Source organism: Sphaerodactylus townsendi, linkage group LG01 (assembly GCF_021028975.2).
Source record: "Sphaerodactylus townsendi isolate TG3544 linkage group LG01, MPM_Stown_v2.3, whole genome shotgun sequence".
In the NCBI taxonomy this organism is placed as follows: domain Eukaryota; kingdom Metazoa; phylum Chordata; class Lepidosauria; order Squamata; family Sphaerodactylidae; genus Sphaerodactylus; species Sphaerodactylus townsendi.
In genome coordinates this window covers 63,341,215-63,351,006 of record NC_059425.1, presented here as the reverse complement: position 1 = coordinate 63,351,006, position 9,792 = coordinate 63,341,215, and the positions used below count along the sequence as shown (strand labels likewise).

Here is a 9,792-nt window from a genome sequence, read left to right as displayed (position 1 = left end):
TTTTTTATAACTTTTCAGATTTTTCTGCACACCAGGGGAGTACTTAAAGTTTGCAGAAAAATCAGTTTAGCGTCAGGGTGGTCCTGATCCAAGGATTTAGGTATCCACAGGTGGGGACCACACATTCCTATCAAACATATAGATATTTGACCCATATATGTTACTGGAAATTTCAGAAAACTGCAACATGCAAATAATCTAACTCAAACATCAATAAATGTTTTATTTTAATTCAATCAATGGCAGGCAAAATTTATCAATAGATGATCATAGGGCATTTCATATTGCAAAAATAAATGGAGAAGAACAAAGTAATCTTGGTTTCAATATAATTGTTGGTAAAAGCATTTGACTTTAGATGTACATACCTGTTCTGTCATATGAACAAGAAGTTTTTGCCTGGATAAATTGCTTACCACCACCACCAGCTTGAAACATCCTGCATGTCCTTGTATGGCAACTTAACTGTGTACCAATAGTTTGAATTTCAACCAGCTCATCTGCACCTGTGACAGATAACCAATATAAGTAAATAACTAATGTGCTAAATATGAGACAAGAGTGTATTCATTACCTAAAGTCCTTATTGTTGTATATTTAATATTTTCTACACTGTTTATTTTATTGTATATCTTATACCACATTACTCTCATATATTTACATTATTTCTGCTTTTACACAGAAGATGATAATGATCTAAAACAAACGCATAGAAACACATACAAAGCTGGTGACTTTTTACCTTACTGACCTTTACTATTTACACTGATATTTCTTCACACATTCTTTTAAACTGAAGAGACCACAGAGAAAATAAATGAATAGCTCTCATGTGAAAACAAACCTTATATACACAGCAGAGTTCAGGTACAACCAAGCTACTGTATGCCATGCAATTATAGAAAGCTCTCAATCAATCAATGGGGCACTTCAGTTCCTTTCTCTGATCCTGGTCTCATCATAAAAATATTATTTCTAATCTGAGAAGCAACACCATTATGCATATTTTTCATAGCAGAGAATACATATATAAAGTGTGCAGAAGGAACAGAGCCAATACTGATCTCCTCTACCTTATCCTGAGGTCTGTAAAGCAGACCCCAAGATTCTGGTACTAAGGTAGACCTGCAGATCTTAATCATAGATGTAAGTGAAGAAGATTGCTTTATAGAGGATTTATATCACAAAATGAGTGTCAATGGCTTTTGGCAACTAAGTTCATTTGAAATCAACATTTGATCTAATTAATTTTAAAAGTTTGTGCTGCACCTTCAAACCAATCATTGGCATAGCACCAAAACAGATCATAAGTCAGAAAATCAGCCAAAGGTTGTTGAAATAAAATGACCTTGCAACATTTATGAAACTTCACCAGAAAATTTACTCTCTACATCTCCTCTAGGAAATTGTTCTACAGCCATCATAGAAAAGGCTGCTTATCAAAGACCAGGGCTGATTATGCACAAGGTGTCTGCTGCATTGCAGGGGTGAATGTCCATCATGGCAAGATTTCTTGTACGGACATATTTCCTTGAGCCCCACTTTCACTTTCCATTCTCTCTACAGCAAGCGACACCACTTCTAGCACAGCTTTAATTTGCTTCGCCATTAGGGTGGGGCAGATTTGCCAGTGAGCATGCTTTGCGCCACTCATCTTCTCTCCACCCACAGCCAGTCTACCTCGCTTCTTCCTTTCCACTCCCACACTGCACCCACGCTTTCCCCTTTGCCCTCCCCTTCCATGTTGCCGGCTCCTTCCTGCTTCCTATTTGTCTTGCCAACATCTTTGCAAATTCACAAGGGAGAGGACTTTAAAGCCAGCAAGCAAGTGGATGTCAAAGAAAAGAAGCTCAACAACATGGGCTTAGCCAAAAAGCATCAACCTCTAAATTCTCATATCAATATCTCACTGTAATAATAACAGAGAGAACTTGGTCCTGCCATACACACAGCGTTCCCATGCACTCAGCACCCCGCTTTTTCAGGGATGTTGTGAATCCCCCCTATACACTACAGGGGTTTCAGGGGTTGCCTCACAAAAGAAAAGCACCTTCAAATAAAAGTATTGAACCAACCAAAGGTAGCAAGGAAATCAGGAGTCAGTCCTTCAAGCAGTTGAGTCTTAAGTCATAAATACCAACAACCAATTATATAATTAATTTTGTATCTTATTTATTTGCAGTGCCAATTAAGAGGGGAAAAGAAACAAAATAAAATATTTTAAAATAAATATAAGAATTTATCTCTTTTAGAACAGAGATTAATTACCACATTCAACACTAAGCTGAATATCAAAATTGCTCAAATATTTAATTTTAGTAATATGCTAATCATTATGAAAGACAAAGTTGCATGTGGAAACATAATGGCAGGAACCAAAGATTAGCCCACCAAAGAGTACATCTGCATACTTGGCTTGTCGCACTACAGAGGTCCTACTTGTTGGAGGCCACACTGACCCTTTCCGCACAACCAAAATAAAATGTTTTGAGGCAGAAAATAAAACATTTCCTCTGAAGAATTCTGAATAGTTTTTAGACCAAAACATTTTATTTCCAGCCTCAAAACGTTTTATGTGCATTCTCTATCTTAGTGATTCTTTTTGTGAAAACGTTTTCAAAATGTTTTCACTTGTGCAGCGATATTTAAAACGTTTCCTACCACTCTCTGTAGTCCCCAGATTTCCTCCTTAGTGTCATTTTCTGAGCTTGCTTCGTCATCTCACCTGTTTACTTCCATCATTTTTTTTAATGGGGGGGGGGGGGATATCTTCAAACATACAAAGACACAACCCATGAAGAATTGCAGCATGAAGCTTTGAAGCATCTAAGCTATGAATCCATGGAGACATTAAAATAAAGCAAGAGAAAAACAAAATAATAGCCGGGAAGAGTTTTCAAGTGGGTGAGTGCAGACAAACAGAGAGGACTGAAAATGTTTTGCAAATGTTTCAGTAAGTTGTGTAGAAATGGCCACTGTTACGTCACTGGCATTTTACAGGCTTGCATTCACATCTGTGAAGCCCTTTACTGTAGCACTTTATTTCAAAGCATTCAGGCATGCCATCGAAAGAGGATATAAATCACCATCTAATATCAATGATTTCAGAGGATTCAATCTTTCACTAAGTTGTGTCTCACATTAAAAATCATTTAGTTGGTCCCATAAAATTAAACTTCAATGCACATAGTTTGCAAGATAAAATCTGATTCTCCTCATGTAGTCATTAAACAATTGTGTTATGTACATCAGAAAATGTTCATGTACATTTTAGAAGGTAATCAATTTCAGTACATAATTATTTAAGAATTATTTTACAATACTCAGATATTCAATAATTATTTTCTTGTGTTCACATTTTTTCCAGTCTAACTATTATACTTTCCTTCAGTAACAGTGGAAATATCAGCTGATGTATCAGTAGTACAGCTAAGTTCGTCATGAGAAGGAATCATAGAAAATTTCTTTCCAGTCTTATTTGTTAGCTCAGAATAGTCCATACTGCTGCGTAAATCCCATCCAGCCATTTCACTAGATTGACACACCACTTGTTTTGCCTTTTCCTTATGCATTTTTGAAAGGCTAAAATGAAATGAAACCACAAAATCACTCTACAGAATACTTTTAGCGTAAAAAGTTAACAGTCACATACCAGGAGCACGCAGTGCTACTATAGAAACAAAGCACACTATAGAAACAAAGCACTTCACATTAAGAAAGAAGTTATTCCTTTAAAATGGTAGTTTAAAGGGACATAACTAGGACACTATAATGACAGCTCTGGATTTCCTTCACAATATTAATGGGGAAAAAAACTTATAAAAGAAACTAATTGGTGAAAGGGCTAGTTTAATCCTTAACAAAGCTGCCACTTCTCTACACCAGTGCCTCTCCCCCAGCTACATTTTTAGACAATTTTAGCCAGCCAGGCTCCAAAACTAAGTAAGTCTGATCGAAGAGAAGAAACATTTTCAGACAAAAATCAATTCAGCAGGCAATTGTGTAAAAAAAAAAAACATTTTGCAGTCCCAAATGTCTAAATATTGGGTTGAATCTTAGAGTGGCATTTCTCCACAGGGGAATTTCTCCACAGGGGAAAATCTGGTGATTCTCACACATGTGAAGGGGGGAAGAGGACAGGGTCCAGCCCCTTCTCTAGAGTTATATCGATATATTATGTGTTTTCATTGAAATATTTTATAACTTTAAATGTTAATTTGAATTGCTCAATATATTTAATGTTTTTTTATGTGTGCCATCTTGGAGTCTCTGACTGAGTGAAAAGGCAGGGGAAAGGGGCTCTTATCTTCTGCCCACACACTATTTTCAGCATCTACCTATGGTTGCAGGAGTTCCTTGATCCATTGGGAGGCTGCAAGTGCAAGCATTCCGTGCACCTGGAGCCTCCCAATGAAGTGAATATCTCTTCCTTTCAAAACTCTCAGATAATTTTGGCTGCTGAAAACAGCCTCCCTCTCTCCATGCTGAGATCCCAATCAGAATCTGCCCCTTCTGTGCTTTTTACACCAGAGTTGCCAGTAAGACTTGGACCAGCAATATGGCTGCAAGTCCCTCTGGCAAACTTGTCTAGTTTGGCTCTCATTGAGGAGCAGACAGAAAATTCCCCTTCAATATGTGGATCTCATAAAACAGATGTCTATGTTTTTAATCTTTATAAAACAGTGGAACAATTTAAAAAGCAATGTGTAGTTTACATACATATATTCAAAACCCATTTTTCCTTCTTTTGTCGTTCTTTTGTTTTTTCTTGAAGAATCTGCTTTATACACAGCTGTGCGGAGAAAAGGAGAAATCTCAACAGAAAATGGCTGGAAAAGAAGAATCAACAATACCATTGTTAATTTTAGTGAGTTAAGTCCTGCAATCTTAGGAGAAAGGCAAGTTACTTACTACATCACAGTTTCTTAAGTAGGACATTCATTTCTCATGGAACAAGCAGCCAAACACAGAATATCTCTGCTTAAAAGCAGGGGACACACTCTGTACATTCGATTAGAACATTATACTTACTGAAATTATTACTTCTACTAAAAACCATGGCAGGCATACTGGATAGGTGAGTTATTCCTTGCATTGTACTTTGGAGGCAGGAAATGACATGGTAGTTTCCAATCTCCACCACTGAGAGGCTCCCTTCTCTTCTAAATCAGAGACTTCTGCCCAGTGGCCTCAAGCATGAAAAAACAATTTTAACCTAATATTTTATAACTATATTCTAATATAACTCTGTGCAACTAGCAGTTCAAGGAAAAATAAGAAAGATAAGACTACTTATAAGAACAAAAAGAAAAATACAGATTTCATGACAGTAGAACACATATTAACAGAGATTTGACTATAATTGGCAATTGACCCCTCCTTAAAGTGTGGGAGAGAGAAGGTAAATCTTCTGCACTTTTTAGAGTAGAAGGAACAGTTTCAGTAAACTGTAAAGACAATAAAATTATGATCCCATCAAGGAACAAATCATACCAAATATTTACAGAATTTTTAAAAAAACATTATATACCAAAGCCACATCAGCCAGTACAACGTCTAGGCTACAACTGACAAAGATACCCAAAAGCAGTGCAGCGGCAGTCTTCTACTGATGTTGATATTGAAGGCTGCCATTGTAGCCTCACTGTTTACCTAATGGTCAGTATTGCTCAGCAGATCCTTGATAACCTGAATTTCTTAAGCAGTTTGAATATTTTCTGTTTACCATTTGACAGAAGATGTGTTTGGGGCTTTTTGGCCTTTGACAGACAGCAGGCAAAAAAATTAAACTTCCTGGAAACAGATGTATATATGTATGCATATATACATGCATGGGTGCATAATTTTCTTTCTAGCATGTGGGTTTCAGGAAAAAAGGAGAAATTTCTTGAGATCTGTGAATTTCCCTGTTAACCAAAATGTAAAGATATGACCTCTCCTTATACAATATCTTGTTTTTAAAGGAAAGTATTTAACCATGGTTTGATAGAGAGGGTCCAACTCTGAAGGTAAGTGATAGCCTAAGGACCATAGTTGGTACATAGGGACATGTAGGGGGAAATGGTCCTTTAGATATATGGGTTCTAGGCTATGAAGAGTTTTCAAGTTCATAACCAGCACCTTGAAATTGACCTGGAAACAAACTGGCAGCCAGACAGCTGTTTCAAGATGGGTGATCTATGTTCCTATTAGTCAGCCACTGACAATAACTAAGCTGTCACATGCTGAACCAGCTGCACTTGCCAGTTTGTTTTCAAGGGCAACCCAATGTACAGTAGAACAACAATGAGGTTACAGGAGCATAGCTAGTACAGACCGATTAGCTGAGTCTAAGAAAAGAGAAAGTCATATGCAGCTGACAGAAGGCACTCTTGACTGCAATGCCAACTTTTCAAACAGCAAAGCTATTAGTGTGACCAAGAAAAGCATGATAAATATTAACCATTTTAATGGAATCCCTGGTGAGATACAAAAAGAGGCTGTGACAATACTTGTAAGACTACAGTGCATTGAGTCTCCAAAAAGGGAAGTGGAGTGGATTGGCAGATTCAGAACAGAACCTGCTGAGTGGATGATAGGTAAGCAAATAAAAGGACCTGAGGGCTGCCAAATTACCACACTATCTCAAGAAGTTCAAACTGAGTAACCCATGTTTTGAACTGTCTTCTCCTGGAGATCTTTCTCCTGAAAGGATCTTTCTGTCTCCCTTGACTGGTGTATTCTACCAGTGGATGAAAAATTTGTTTCACTTGGCATGCCTCCAATAACTGATATTGGCCCTCTTCCTTGGTTCTGATATTCCTTGTTTGTATTTTTATTTAATTGTTTTATAAGTTGTATTGAATTTTTAAAAGGTGTTTTGAGGGTTCAAACATTTTAATACTTTCATATGCACTGTCTTAAAAATGCTAATTAGGTAAAAAGGCAGCATAAAAACGTTTTTGATAAATTTTAAACAATAAATATCTTGCTAATGCAACTGATGCACTCTCAAACTGGAAAATATTCTTCTGCCCTTAACAAAAGTAGTTCTGCCTCATATTGTAGAGCTTTGGTGACCTTAAAAAAAAAACCCCAAACGATAACACATACTTGTAGCTTTAAAAAATGGATGCCCTTTTTGGCCATTGCCAGGCAACCACAACAGGCTTGTTTTGTCAGTAAAAAGCAGTGAGAAGGGGCAGAGCCCTTTGCAGGGCTGTTTTGGCCTTTGAGGGAGCACTCACTGGGGTCACGCTTCGCAGCAACTACCAGGTGACTTGACACCACTTGACTTACATGACTCACCCAGGCCTGGCTGCTTGTTACTGTTCAACAACAGCCACCCTATGAAAGGCAGTGTAGTGTAGGAGTTAGAGTTTCAGAATACAGCTTGGGAGATCCAGGTACAAATCACCAATATGGAAGCACACATCCTTGGTCATGTTGGGAAGAGGCGTAGGTAGGAAAAATTGAGCCCGGGGCAAAATCTGAGTTTTGCAGGGGGTCCCACTAAAGGCAACCACCCTGCCCCCCCAACAACCCAACAATGATTTTTTGCACCAGATCATTTTCAAGGGAGATGGGAGGGGGGCTGGGAGAGCTTGCTCTGCCCATGAATCCTGTGATCCATGGGCAGAGCCAGATTGCTGAGATGGGGTGGGGGCTGGCAGAGCTGGCTCTGTCCATGGATCCTGTGATCCATGGATAGAGCCAGATTGCTGGGATGGGGGGGCTGGCAGAGCTGGCTCTGTCCATGGATCCTGCGATCCATGGCCAGAGCCAGATTGCTGGGAATGGGGGGGGGGACTGGCAGAGCTGGCTTTGTCCATGGATCCTGTGATCCATGGGTAGAGCCAGATAGCTGGGATGGGGTGAGGGCTGGAGGAGCTGGTTCTGTCCATGGATCCTGTGATCCATGAGCAGAGCCAGATCTCCCAGCCTTCACCCCATCTCTATCAAGCTTGCTCTGTCCATGGATCACAGGATCCATGGACAGAGGAGGCTGGAGTGCCCCTCTCTCTCTCTGAGAGTGAGTCTCTCAGAGCGTGAGTGATGCTGCAGCCTCGGCCGGGGGGTTTTATAAGCCGAGAAAGGCTTGAGGCTGAATGCGTCTGCAGGGGGAGGGAAGGCTTCTGCCAGACCCCTGCAAGCCCGGCTGGCCTTTTTTGGGTGGCTCTGCCGGCAGCAGTCTGAGCAGTCTGTTGGGGCAGGCTGAGCTGAGGGGGGAAGGGGTCTGGGGAGCGATTTTCTGCCCCCAAGTGACCTAACAGGGAAACACCCAGGACAGTTGTCCCCAGATGTCCCCATGGTAGTTTCATCACTGATGTTGGGCCAGTCACATACTTTCAGTGTTGTTGTTAGGATAAAAAGGAAGAGAATGTTGTAAGCTGGTTTGGTATATACTATGAAAAAATGTAGGCTAATAAATAGATTAGACAGACAGACAGACAGACAGACAGACAGACAGAAAGACAGACAGACAGACAGACAGACAAAGCTGAGGGTTGAAGGCAGATAATAGTAGGTTGATGAACAGCTAAGAAGAAAATGAGACAGGAAAAGGTGAGAAGACATAGAGCTGCCAGAAACAGTGATAGAGGAAACTGTACAGGGAAGATGAAACTGGCAAAGGTGAGGTCCCCCCACAGCCAGTAATTGAAGGTTCCCTACTATGCAAGTGGGCTTGGCCCAGCAGCCAGTATCATACACCTTGGCCACAGTTTTCCTAGGTAAATGCTACTGGGGTGGTGGGGATGGAAGTTAAAGCAGAGGCACAGATAAAGGTAGAGCTGGCTATTCAGTGGAAAGGACATAACTTGTATAATAACTTCTTCTCCTAATCCATTGAAGAGGCAGGCCTTAGTTTCAACCTTCCTGTCCCCAGGTGAAGGGATCACCCACCTCCTCAGTTCTTATGGTCCCCAAGCTGTATAATAATTTATCCTAAAACTCAAAGAGAAATCTGTAAAAAGGTACCAAGTAAATGTTGTATAGCTCTGAACAAAAGAGACAGTAAACATGAAAATAGGAAGACCATTAGAAATGTAATATATCTAAAGAGATAGGTATATTGCCTGCCCAAATTGGCTGGGAACTTCCTGTTAATAAGGTCTCTTGAGAAAGCTGTCACATATTTTATTTATTTATTTATTTATTTATTGTTTCAATTTCTATACCGCCCGATCCCCGAAGGGCTCCGGGCGGTGAACAACAAAATTCAGCAACAAGCAGGAGCAAATCACACATACAATATAAATACATAGGCTCCATCTCATGTCATCAATAAAATAACTTAAAAACAGCAAAAACAGATTAATACATAAATAAACAGGCGTCCAAACCCAAATTTAAAACCTACCCCCAAAAGAGGGGGGGACGGTGGGCCCCTCAATATGAGGGACCCTGATGTAACAGCCCCAAAACAAGGGGCAATAGAGAGCAGTAGGGGGCACCATATCAGCGGCCAGACACTCCAAAGGCCCGGTGGAACAACATGGTCTTACAGCCCCTGCAGAACTCACCCAGGTCCCGCAGGGCCCGGATAGCTGGAGGAAGGGTATTCCACCAGGCCGGGGCCAGTGCTGTAAAAGCCCTGGCCCGTGTGGAGGCCAGCCGCATCATCGAGGGGCCGGGGATCACCAGCAAATTGGCCTCTGCTGATCGCAGAGGCCGAGTAGGGACATATGGGGTGATGCGGTCCCGAAGGTACGAGGGTCCCAGGCCGCGCAAGGCCTTAAAGGTCAAAACCCACACCTTGAAGATGATTCGGAATTCGACCGGAAGCCAGTGCAGCTGGCGCAACACAGGCTG

The 9,792-nt window shown here is 40.6% G+C and overlaps 1 long non-coding RNA gene across 1 annotated transcript in view; it reads right to left on the bottom strand.

Moving 5' to 3' along the window:
- Positions 1-2,191: 2,191 nt before the first annotated feature.
- Positions 2,192-9,792, bottom strand: part of LOC125440092 — a 36,614-nt gene continuing 29,013 nt past the window's right edge. Inside the window, exons 3-4 of the long non-coding RNA XR_007245634.1 lie at positions 4,720-4,829; positions 2,192-3,582 (exon numbers count right to left, since the gene is read on the bottom strand). This is a non-coding gene — a long non-coding RNA (uncharacterized LOC125440092). The remainder of the gene's footprint in view (positions 3,583-4,719; positions 4,830-9,792) is intronic.